Here is a 10,867-nt window from a genome sequence, read left to right as displayed (position 1 = left end):
GCTTTCTAAAAATTTCCAAGAGCATCCAACGAGCACAGGCGTTGGGGGTGGGTGGAGGAGTGGTCTTTGCAAATGTCAAAGTGCCACACTTATCCAACAGGCTACTGCTCAGCGGGTGTATTCGGTGTCACACTCAGGGTGGGTGATGTTCAACCTGGCACTAAGACTGGGGACAGAAATGCATGTTCTCTATCAATGGAAGCACTAAGGCAATGCTGGGTCTGTCAATCATGGACCAGTCATTGCCCCTCAATGTGCGTTTCTAACTCCCCGCTCCCCTAGCTTCCAGTGACTACAGGAGTCAGTTGGAAGAGCCTCTTCCCCCACTGGTCAGCCTCTGCCTGAGGCAAGGCTGTTAGCACAGCGGTCATCCTCCAGCACAAGACTCCTGGCAGTAACCTGCTTGGTGGGTTATCAAATACTGCACTAAATAGATGTATTAATGAGTAAATACACCATCAAACAGAGTCTCCTGGCAGAGACTTTGTCCAGTATTCCACTTGAATATAATAATCATGATACTACCAAAAGCCATTTAACCATTGTTTTTGCTCTTAAAAATGTCTTAAGAAACACACACACACACACACACACACACACACACACACACACACACTTGACATCTCCCTTCATTTATTATGTTCTTGCAGCACAAAACTCAAAGAATGCACCAGTGTCCTGCCTATGCATCCAGGGTCTTGCCTAGTATCCTGGGTCCTGCCTGTGCGTCCTGGCTCTTGCCATCTGAGATCTGAAGAGCATCTCTCTGCCAGAAGGGTTAGCTCTTGGTGGTCTGCAGCTCCCATTCTGCCTATCTTGGGATTGCTCATGATTCAAGGAGGGAGGAAGCTGGGAACAAGCTGTGGCTGAAGGGGGCAGGATGCTGAGGGCGTGTTGGTTGGTCTGGGGTTGGATCCTCCTACCATGTGGCTCTCCACCCCCTCTGAGACAGTCCTGTAAAAGCAGAAAGAGGCAAATGAGTTTAATTACTCTGAAACCTATCCTAGGACACTTCAGAACCCCATGCAGGGAACTGAAACGCTACATGTTCTTTAAAGCTCAATGCCACTAATACAATTAACGTTTTCCCTTTCGCTGCCTGTGCCACATATTGTGGAAGCACTTACAGACCCAGGCATGGCACTAGTTAATTGAGTGAGGTAGCAGTCTGTTGGCATCATAGAAACGGTTGCTTCTGCTTTTGATACGCACTGGGATGGTGAAATACTAGAGAGTGAATCACACATGGAAGAGGCTTTCAATTCATTCATCCCCCTGCCTGAGGCAAATCACACAGGCTTCATATGAGTCGAATCAGACCTACTTGCAGATGAGCAAACACATTTGGAAAAGGAGGCCCGAATGTGGCCCTGGAGTATCTTGGACATCTGTTACTGGAGCACACTAGTGTAACTCGATCTGTCAGTTAACATCCCATCCATTCTCCTGGCTTCTGCTAACCCTGGCGGCATCCTAAATGCTAGCCCGGACAGGGGAGGAAATGCTTCCTATTCTTCTAATTCCATAAATGAAATCAAAGGCTGAGAGACAGAATCCTGGCCACTGGGGACATGCATGTCCCACACCTCCTTGGTTTCCCAGGAGTTGGGAGACTCCAGTTCAAGTTGCCTCAGAAGAAAGAATAGGAAGAGTGAGCATGAGGTCATTTTCCAGCCTACAACAAGGAACACTCATGCACAACGTTGTTTCTTCACGGTGCTGGGAATGGATCTCCAGACCTCCCATGTGCCAGGCAAAGAGTCCACCGAGTCTTTGATGCTGGCCCAGCCATCTCTCTCCTCTGTTCTCAGAGAGGTGGACATTTTGCTTATCTTGAGTGCACAGTTAGAAGTCTCCTGCTAGTGTTTCTCAGAGTGAGCTCAATTCATTGACTTCAAAGCCTCCTTCTCTTACTCTGTACCCACTTGAGAACCGAAAGGTATGAATGACACCTTTGGCATTTCTGTCTACAGCTCTCCCCAGATGTTTCCTATGGAGTATGGGACAGCTCTTCTAAGAAGAGCCATAAAGGACCGAGATACATTTCTTTCTGAACTAAAGGCACTGGCTTGAGAACTAAGTATGCAAATCTTGCCTTGTCAATCACTCCTCAGCTCTTCTCCCAAGGGAGCTGCATACAGAAGGACAGACACTTGATCTCGCAGAACTTAGGAATGTGGGGTTGGAGCATGTGGCCCATCCATAATGCCTGGCTAAGGACTTCCCTTCATCACACCCCAGCTTCATCTCAAAGTCTGGACAGTCTCTCTCATCCCTGCCTGTTATATGGCATAAAGCCACAGCCACCGTGCACTTCCATGGCATGGGGAGAGGGAGAGAGCATGTAGGACACCAGTCATTGGCATCTACCTCACGATCGGCGGCAGTGAGAGGACTTTGTTTACGATCTTTACCATTGCCCTGCCCATCCGTACTTCACACTTGTCAGCAGACACATTATTCTTCCTCAAGGGAGAAGGGCTACAAGTGACCGCAGGGAAGGGGGACGAGGTAGGTCATTTCCTCTCCTATCAAACACTGATTCTCTCCTTCTAAGTGTTAAAGTAGATATCCTGTACAGAAAAGTTCATCAAGTAGACGAACTTCCTTCCTTCAGTGAAACCTAAAAAGAAGGGTCAATTTGAGAAAGCCTCTGAAATGCCCAATTACTTAATTATAAAGATTTTATTTTCACATCTCAAAATATTTTCTATGAGAAGAAAATCTAACTTGTTGCAATCAGCTTGTGTACAGCCCTGCCAACTCCATATAAACCACAGATCTGAAACACAAGTGGTGAGTTAAATATTTTGAGATTTTTTTCTTCATTATAAATGAAGCTGACAGTGTGAACTAAGAAAATGGACACAGGAGTAGAGTGGCACTTATGGGATGGCATTACCCCAAGGCAAGTGACTCAGGGCAATTAGTGAGAAGAGTGGTTCCCAGGAGCTAGTTCAGAGCCAAGGCACTGTGTGAAATGAGTGCCTGAAGGAAGGAGCTCGCAGATGGTCATCACACTCCACTGCATCATCCGTTCAGAGCGCCCACCGACACACACGAACCCATCAAAGAGAACTTCACAAGATTGCTGACCCAAAAACATGAGGGGCTAACAGCATGGTTAGCAAAGGTGGCCACCCTCAGAGCTCCCAGGTCTACAGGTATTCTGCACAGGTTAACTCTCAAGTCCTCAAGACTGATGCATCTGGTGACTATCTGTTTACTGCTCTATTACCACACAAAGGATAGAACATACCTTGCAGGAAAAAGCGCCACGGTGCTGACAGAAAGAGCAAGCCTTTAGGGCTCATAGGGCATTCTGCATGAGGTAGCAAAACTTTGTAGGTGGACATTCTATCAACAAGAAAACAATTCCACTATGAGACACCACTCCTAAGGGCACAATTTCAGTTGCATAGGTAGAATGCTTAACCCAAATATTGAATACCTTTGTGGTATCTGGTTTCCCACCTCTCCTGCAATCTGTGTGTGTGTATATATGTGTATGTATATATATATATATATATATATATACACACACACACACACATATGCATACATACACGCACACACACATATATTTCTAATCAGATAGCACATTTGTGATTACCTTGAACAATCTGCTTCACAAGATCTATTTTTCAAACATTGTCACTGAATTGTCTCCAATCAGTGCATAAAGTCGTCTTGTAGGGAATGCACACAGGATGTGTCTGTTACACGTCTTCAATCAAAATGCACATTTCAGCAGGAAATTAAAGTCTTCTGGGCAATGAGCTCACAAACCGTATTCATGCTGAACATACCTCCTAATAGGAGAATGCTGTTGATGTCTCTCTGGAGCACTTCATTTGACTCTGTCTTATAAGTAATCCCGGAATTTGCTAGGAATGTAATTGTTTTCAGTGCTTGCAGCATCAGTACCCAGAAGCATGTCTAGGTCAATTTCATGACTGTCATAAATCTCTTCTGAGCAATGGGAGAACAGGCATTAGCCTTCTGGGTGGCAGAAATCTGGGTTTCAGCTGGTCATGAAGCCTTTACTCTCCATATGCACACGATGACTGAAGGGATCTGAGACTATAGGAGATGCTCCCCAGGAGGGCCATTCCCTTACGGAATTGCAGATGCACTTGGCGCAGAGTCTGAAAAGCATTCTTGGACAACTTGGGGTTACAAGGATTTTGGTTAAGCATTTAGATGGTATTGTGCAAAAGAGAAGAGGCAGCAGGAGAAACACTGCTCACGCACCCCATGAACCCTATATTCTTCAAGGAGGACCATGATGCTTGCAGGCCTGCTGAAATCAGCGTGTAATGGAGAGGCTGGGCTGCAGCGTGGAGCACGTGGTCTGGGGTCCGAGAGTCACTCGTCCTCTACCATTTGGAAAATTACTGTTTCTCTGCCGAAGCATCACTGCATTTCTGCATGGTGTGTGTGTGCATGCGTGCATGGGCACACTCAAATACACTTGTGCTCACACACGTGTGTGAAATTAGTGCATCCAGTACAGAAGAATTGGGGCATCTTTTTTGGGTGTCTTTTGTCTCTAGGCACCCAGCTGAGATTGCAGAGAGTCTGTACTGTGTGCTAGAAAGGCAGCCTTCCTTACTGACTTTGCCTTAAACAGTTCAAGTAAGATGAACTGTGCTCTTCAAAATTCAATTTCAAAAATAAATGCATATGTAATTTGTGTTTGTGAAGAAGGAGGGAATCAAAACACCAGTAAAAATAAATGCAATGTTTAAATTTACTGTCTACTGCTTTCCTTTGCATAGATTTCTTTGAAGAAAGAGACACTTTAAGAAATCCAATCCTTTACGAAACGATTCTCAGATTTTCAAAAGCTGCTAAAAATGGCTCAACCCTGATTCTGCTGAGGGAATGGTATCACAGACTCAGTATTTTTTCCTGTCTTGAAGACTGATCCGCCAGGTTCCTCTTCCTTACGGAGGTATAGACTGGACCCACCACACACAGATTCCATTAGAGTTTACTTCTTTTGAAATAGAAACCAGAAAATTCCCACTTTAAGACAAAGCAAGGTAGCATCCACCATCACTTGGATTTGGACCATGGACCTCAACACCTCACCCTCTGCCTCATCCTCCAGAGAGACTCAATGGTCTCAGGAGGTTTCAAGTTGGCACAAGTAGAAGAACAATGATGAAAATCCCTTCAGTTTTTCAAAATTATAAATGCCATTAAGCTTTACTATAAAATCCTAATAGAGTGTTTCTAATTTTAGTGTTAAATGAGGCTGGTCTATTCAGTAGATTATTTGCATAATTTTTTTAAAAAAAACCAGAGTTTTAGGGAAGTAAAACTGACTGATCTGAACCTTCAAATTTTAAACCCCTAGTAGCGTCTTACTAATAAGTCTGAACAAGGTAGAACTGTCCCAGCTGTCTCTTTTTAGCAGTTGAAGGGAAATATGGGAAGACTTTTGGGCAAATTCACAATGTTCATTCAGTTTTCCTCAAATTCTTCAAGTAGTCCTTCTTGGAGAGAAGGACGGTCATAGCAACTTCTAGAGTTGGTCCTGAAGTTGTAGACTGCTTCAGTTTTTGCTTTTCTCCTTTATGCTTTCTATTTCCTCTTTGACATTTATACAGTTTGAACTATCTGCTGTGAAATAGTTCTCACCCTAAAATATATTTTAAATTACCATATAATTAAAACTATGCTATTAAATTAAGTTATAGGCTAAACTGCAGTTTATGGGCTCACTTGTCCCAAATATAGTTGCTCAAGCATTTCTAATTCCTCATGTAGCAGTCTGTCAAGGGCACATAGGCAGCAGTGCACCATGGGAGGAGATGGGGACCCAGGTTCCTTCCACCTTATTGCTCCTCATCCCTTAAGTATCATAATCCTTGCCTGCTCAAAGCTGACTTAGCTCCACATCTGTTTCCACCACAGTTTACTGGTGAGACTTAGCCTTGTGATCTGAAGTAGCTGCAAAGGAGGATAGGAAATGTAGTTTCTGGTTGGATACTGATTTAAACGAAGCTATGAAAACACCTTACCATCATACAACTTCCTGTGTCCTCTAGGAATGTCTGGGTTTAGGAGGCAGACTATAATGCAGGCATCTGCACACTTTTTCCCCCTGTGAAGGACCACGTATGTGATAAGCAGTTTAGGCTTTGCACATTATATGGGAGCCTCTGTCAACTCAACTTTGCTGTCGGTGCAAAAGTAGACACACATTATACATAAATGATATAGCTGTTGCATTACCTCTCTGCTGTGTCATAACAAATTACCATGAATTTACAAGTTTATAACAACGCATTTTATCACAATTACCTGGGTTATGAGTCTAAGCATAGTTCAGTTTGTCTTTTTAGAATCTCATAAGTCAAAGTATCATCTACACCGTGTAGCCTACTTCCAGGCTCTTGGAGATCTTTGCAGGATTTCTTTCTGGCCATAGGGCTCTGGGTCTCAAGTCTTGCTGGCTACATTCTCAGTCACTTCTTGAGTCACCCATAGTCCCTTACCATATGCCCCTAACCCATGCTCTTTCCTAACAGGTTCAGTTGTCTCTAGAGTGAGTTGGGCAGCTAGAGATCCATTGTGGGAAGCCACATGTGCCGTTGCAGGGTGGGGCTGGCTACTGCTGGCCACCATGCATACATAGGCAGTAAAGTTTTTTGCCAAGACGAGGTTTTGAGAATTAACCAATCAGATGAGAGACAAGTTAACCAATCAGATGAGAGACAAGTTAACCAATCAGATGTAGGCATGCAAATGAGGTGGTAAGCATAATCCATGCATAACCAATCTGGGTGTGAGACACACCTCTCCTAGGCCTATATAAGCAGCACCAGTTCTGGGCTTGGGGTCTCTTCGCCTCTGCAATCAAGCTCTCCCAATAAACGTGTGCAGAAGGATCCTGTTGTAGCATCGTTCTGGCTGGTGAGTCTGGTGTGAGCAAGAATCCATATTCCAATGGTGTTCTATTAAGAAAGACATGATGAGCAGAGCCACACTGCACTGGCCCCTGATATAATAAATAGCGTAGATATCATTTAAGGCAAAATGAAATAAAAGTATCATGTACCCTGTGTGTATGTACAGCTGTGGATGTGCAACAGTGGCCTGCATGGGCAGAGGAAAACCTCAGGCGCTGGTCCCTGCCTTCCCTCTGGTTTGCAGCAGTCTCTCTGTTGTTTCCCACTGCCCACATTAAACAGGCCGGGCTGTGAGTTTCCAGGATGCACCAGTTTCCGTTTCCCATCTCTCTCACAGGCACACTGGGATCACAGGTGCTCACATTGTTTGTCTTGCTTTTATGCACATTCTGGAGACTTGAACTCAGATTAGCAGGTCTGAGCAGCAAGCACATCTCCCCACAGAGGCATCTCCCCAGCCTGAGGAAAAGATTTCTTAAAGCCAAAAGGACCATGTGGAAAGGTATTCACAAAAACAAACAAACAAACAAAACTATGTTTCTTATTCTAGTGCTATCAGGGACCGCAATAGTTAGTTAAAAGAAACTTAAGAAGTGATAGATTAGCATTACAGTAGAAAAGAAGGAGTTGCTGTTAGAACTCAAATTCAAAGAGAAAGTCTTTCATAAGGCTGTTGGTAATTTTGACATTAATTCAAGCTCACCTGGAGCCCTTTTAGTAGAAGGCCTATTTTCTCAGGGGCTGTAAAAAATACCACTAACACTTGCATGTGATCACGGGAATCAGAGTTTGACAAATGTTTAACACAAATTATCTCACTTAATCCTCAAAACCTTGTCATTATTTAGATTATTATTCCTATTAAGGAATTATGATTTGTATTAAGGCCAAGAGAAATGATCATTAGCAAATTGCAATTTGTTTAATATATGCACAGCAAACATGAACTAGGGTATGACTCGGGCACTGGCTGAGGGGCCAAGTCCATTACGTGCTATTTGGTGGATAATGGGACCCTTTGAAGGCAGGGAAACGGAATAATTAGTAGAATTAGTGTTTAATTGGCCCGGAATGAAGCCCGGGCTGAAGGAGAGTTGGACTGGATGCAGGGTCGTGTGAAGGCAAAGACGCTGGTGGCTTGGACATGGGAGAGACCTAGAAATACATTTATAATATATTAGGTCATAAAAAACAACGGCCCTTGGTGAGGGACTGACGCCTGTCTAGCTCACTAGCTGTAGCAGCTGTGCTAGTCTGTCCAGCACACTCTAGCCATATAGATTTGTTGGTTCTTAAATACACTAGTAAGTCTTTTCTAACCTCTGGGGTGTTTGCTGCACGGAGCAGACTGTTTGTCTGAATTTTTTTTTTTTCCCTATAATTCCATTCTGTCATTGTATCTTATCCAAGTCTCACTCCCCAGAGAATCCTTCCAGAAACCCATGATCCTTAGGTTTGGTTCCACATTGGAGTTTTTCTTAATAAAATCCAATTATACCTACCTCACCTCTGCCAATTTACTGCACGATTGTCCACTTTCTTGACCCATGCATTGTATTTCAAGTGAGTAGGGACTATGTTTGTTTTGCTCATCGTGGTCACATAGTGGCTAGGTATGCAGAATTCTTGGCAACATGTTATTTGGTGAATATTTATTAAGAAAATAAATATCTGACCTTCAAGGCCCTTATACTTACTGCTCTGTACACATCTGACTATCTTTAAAAAAAACATTTCTTCTTCGGTCTTGGAACTACTAACACAATATATTTCTAGTAGAAAACAGTGCTTCCTTTTTCAGTCTGTGGAAGGATACAAACTATGTAACTCCCAGTGAAGGCAAATGTTAAGGGTGGGAGGGAAGGGCTGAGAGAAAGGCTTGGGGAGTGAATTCTTAGGCATTGGTGGAAGGAGCAGAAACATTGAAATAACTGTTTGGGGAAACAATGTAGCAATATCCATCAGAGGCCTCGAAATAAATATAAACACATTTAAGGCATTTGTATATGTATTCACTTGTCTGAAAATATAGAAACCAAACCATTTATCACAACCAAATAAGCACTTCTAACCCTACTATTATCCTGCTACAGGAACATTGCAATAAAATGAGTCCTGATGACATTTCTGTCTATCTGTAGATCAGTGAGGCACTCAGCCCTCATCAGAAGAGCTTCTCTTTGCAGTAGACCAGAAGGAACAGACAGACCCACAGATGGACAGTGTGCAGAGAGGGAGAGACTTCACAGCTCTCAGTCCTAAAGGACTGAGTTTATCAAACTCCACTCAAGGCTCAGGGATCTGTGTGAAAGAGGAGGTGGAAAGACCATGAGAGCCAGGGCTGGTTCCCAGATACAACAGGACTGATGCACATATGAACTCATGGCAACTTTGACCACATGTATGGGATCTGCAGAGGTCAAGCCAGCCAAAACCCGAAGGTGGACAAGGGGAAGTGGATGCAAGTCCAACTCCAAGTTTGTTGTGCCTTTTTTGAATGTTTTTGGTTTTTTTTTTATTTGGTTGGTTGTGTTTTGTTTTGTTTTGTTTTGTTTTGTTTTGTTTTGAGACAGGGTTTCTCTGTGTAGCCCTGACTGTCCTGGAACTCACTTTGTAGACCAGGCTGGCCTCGAACTCAGAAATCCACCTGCCTCTGCCTCCCGAGTGCTGCGATTAAAGGTGTGTGCCACCACTGCCCAGCCCGAATGTGTTTTTTAAGAGAGAAAGAACATGAAGTTGACAGAGTGGGTGGGAGACCAAATCGCAGAGGAGTTGGGGGAAGAACATGACCAAAAAAGATTGTATGAAATCCTCAAAATAATAAATAAGAACATAAAAAGGGCGCTTCTAGGGTTTGAAATGGCAAAGTAGAACAGCTGGGTATTTTTGCCCCTAATGGAAAACTGTTGCTATTATAATAAAAATTAGCATTAAAGAGAAAAACAGAAAATAAATCTTCACACTTTTGCAGTAGCAATTCCACTTCCACAAATCTCTGGTAATAACACAGAGATATCTGGTCTAGCACTGTATGACAGCAGGTTCATTATTAACATTTTAAAAAGTGGAAATCATCTAAATGCCTAACAATAGAGGGAGGAGGTTTAACTTACTCAAATGATGGTTTATTCACTATAGATTAAAATTATGTTCTGGGTAATAAGGATATGAAAAATGCCCAAGTTATAATACGACATAAAAAATTAAACTATAGCATAACCTCAACTTGCTAGGAAAAGAAGAAAATGAATAAGAAAAAAAGTATGGCCAGGAAATTTAGGAAATGAAAAACCCACTAAAATGCTATTAATGGCCATTTCTGGATGACGAGACTCCACAGGTTCACACTGGTTCATTTGGATTTTTATGTACTTCCTAATTTAAAATAACCACGGAAGCAACATCATCTTTGCAGAAGGTATTTACTCCCCGTTCTAATGAGTAATTCTCTTTCTAGTAAACCATCAAGTGCTTCGGGATGAGAAAATGCTCTGAGAAATTTATCACCAGGCAATTCCACCACTGTGCATGGAGAATGAATGCCCTTAAAGAAACCTTCACGACTTAGCCCGCTAACAGTGATATAATACAGTCTTTCTGTGTTAACTTGACACAAGCTAGAGAAAAAGGAATCTTAATCAAGCAAATACCTCTGTGGAATGCTGCTTACTGGCCTGTAGGAAGTCTGTAGGACATGGTGGGCAGTGCCACCCCAGGGCAGGTGTTCCTGGGTTGGTAGAAGAAAGCAGGCCGAGACAGACATCGGGAGAACGTAAGCAGCAATCTTCCATGGCATCGATTCCTGCCCTGCCCTCCTTCAGTGATATTTCAATGTGGAAATGTAAGCTGAAATAAACCCTTTCTTCCCCAAGTTACTTTCTGATCATGTAGATTTATCACAGCAATAGAAGCACTAACTAAGACAGTAGTGAAATCATTTGTCT

This window comes from Mus musculus, chromosome 18 (assembly GCF_000001635.26).
Source record: "Mus musculus strain C57BL/6J chromosome 18, GRCm38.p6 C57BL/6J".
NCBI lineage: Eukaryota > Metazoa > Chordata > Mammalia > Rodentia > Muridae > Mus > Mus musculus.
This window is presented reverse-complemented; position numbering follows the sequence as displayed.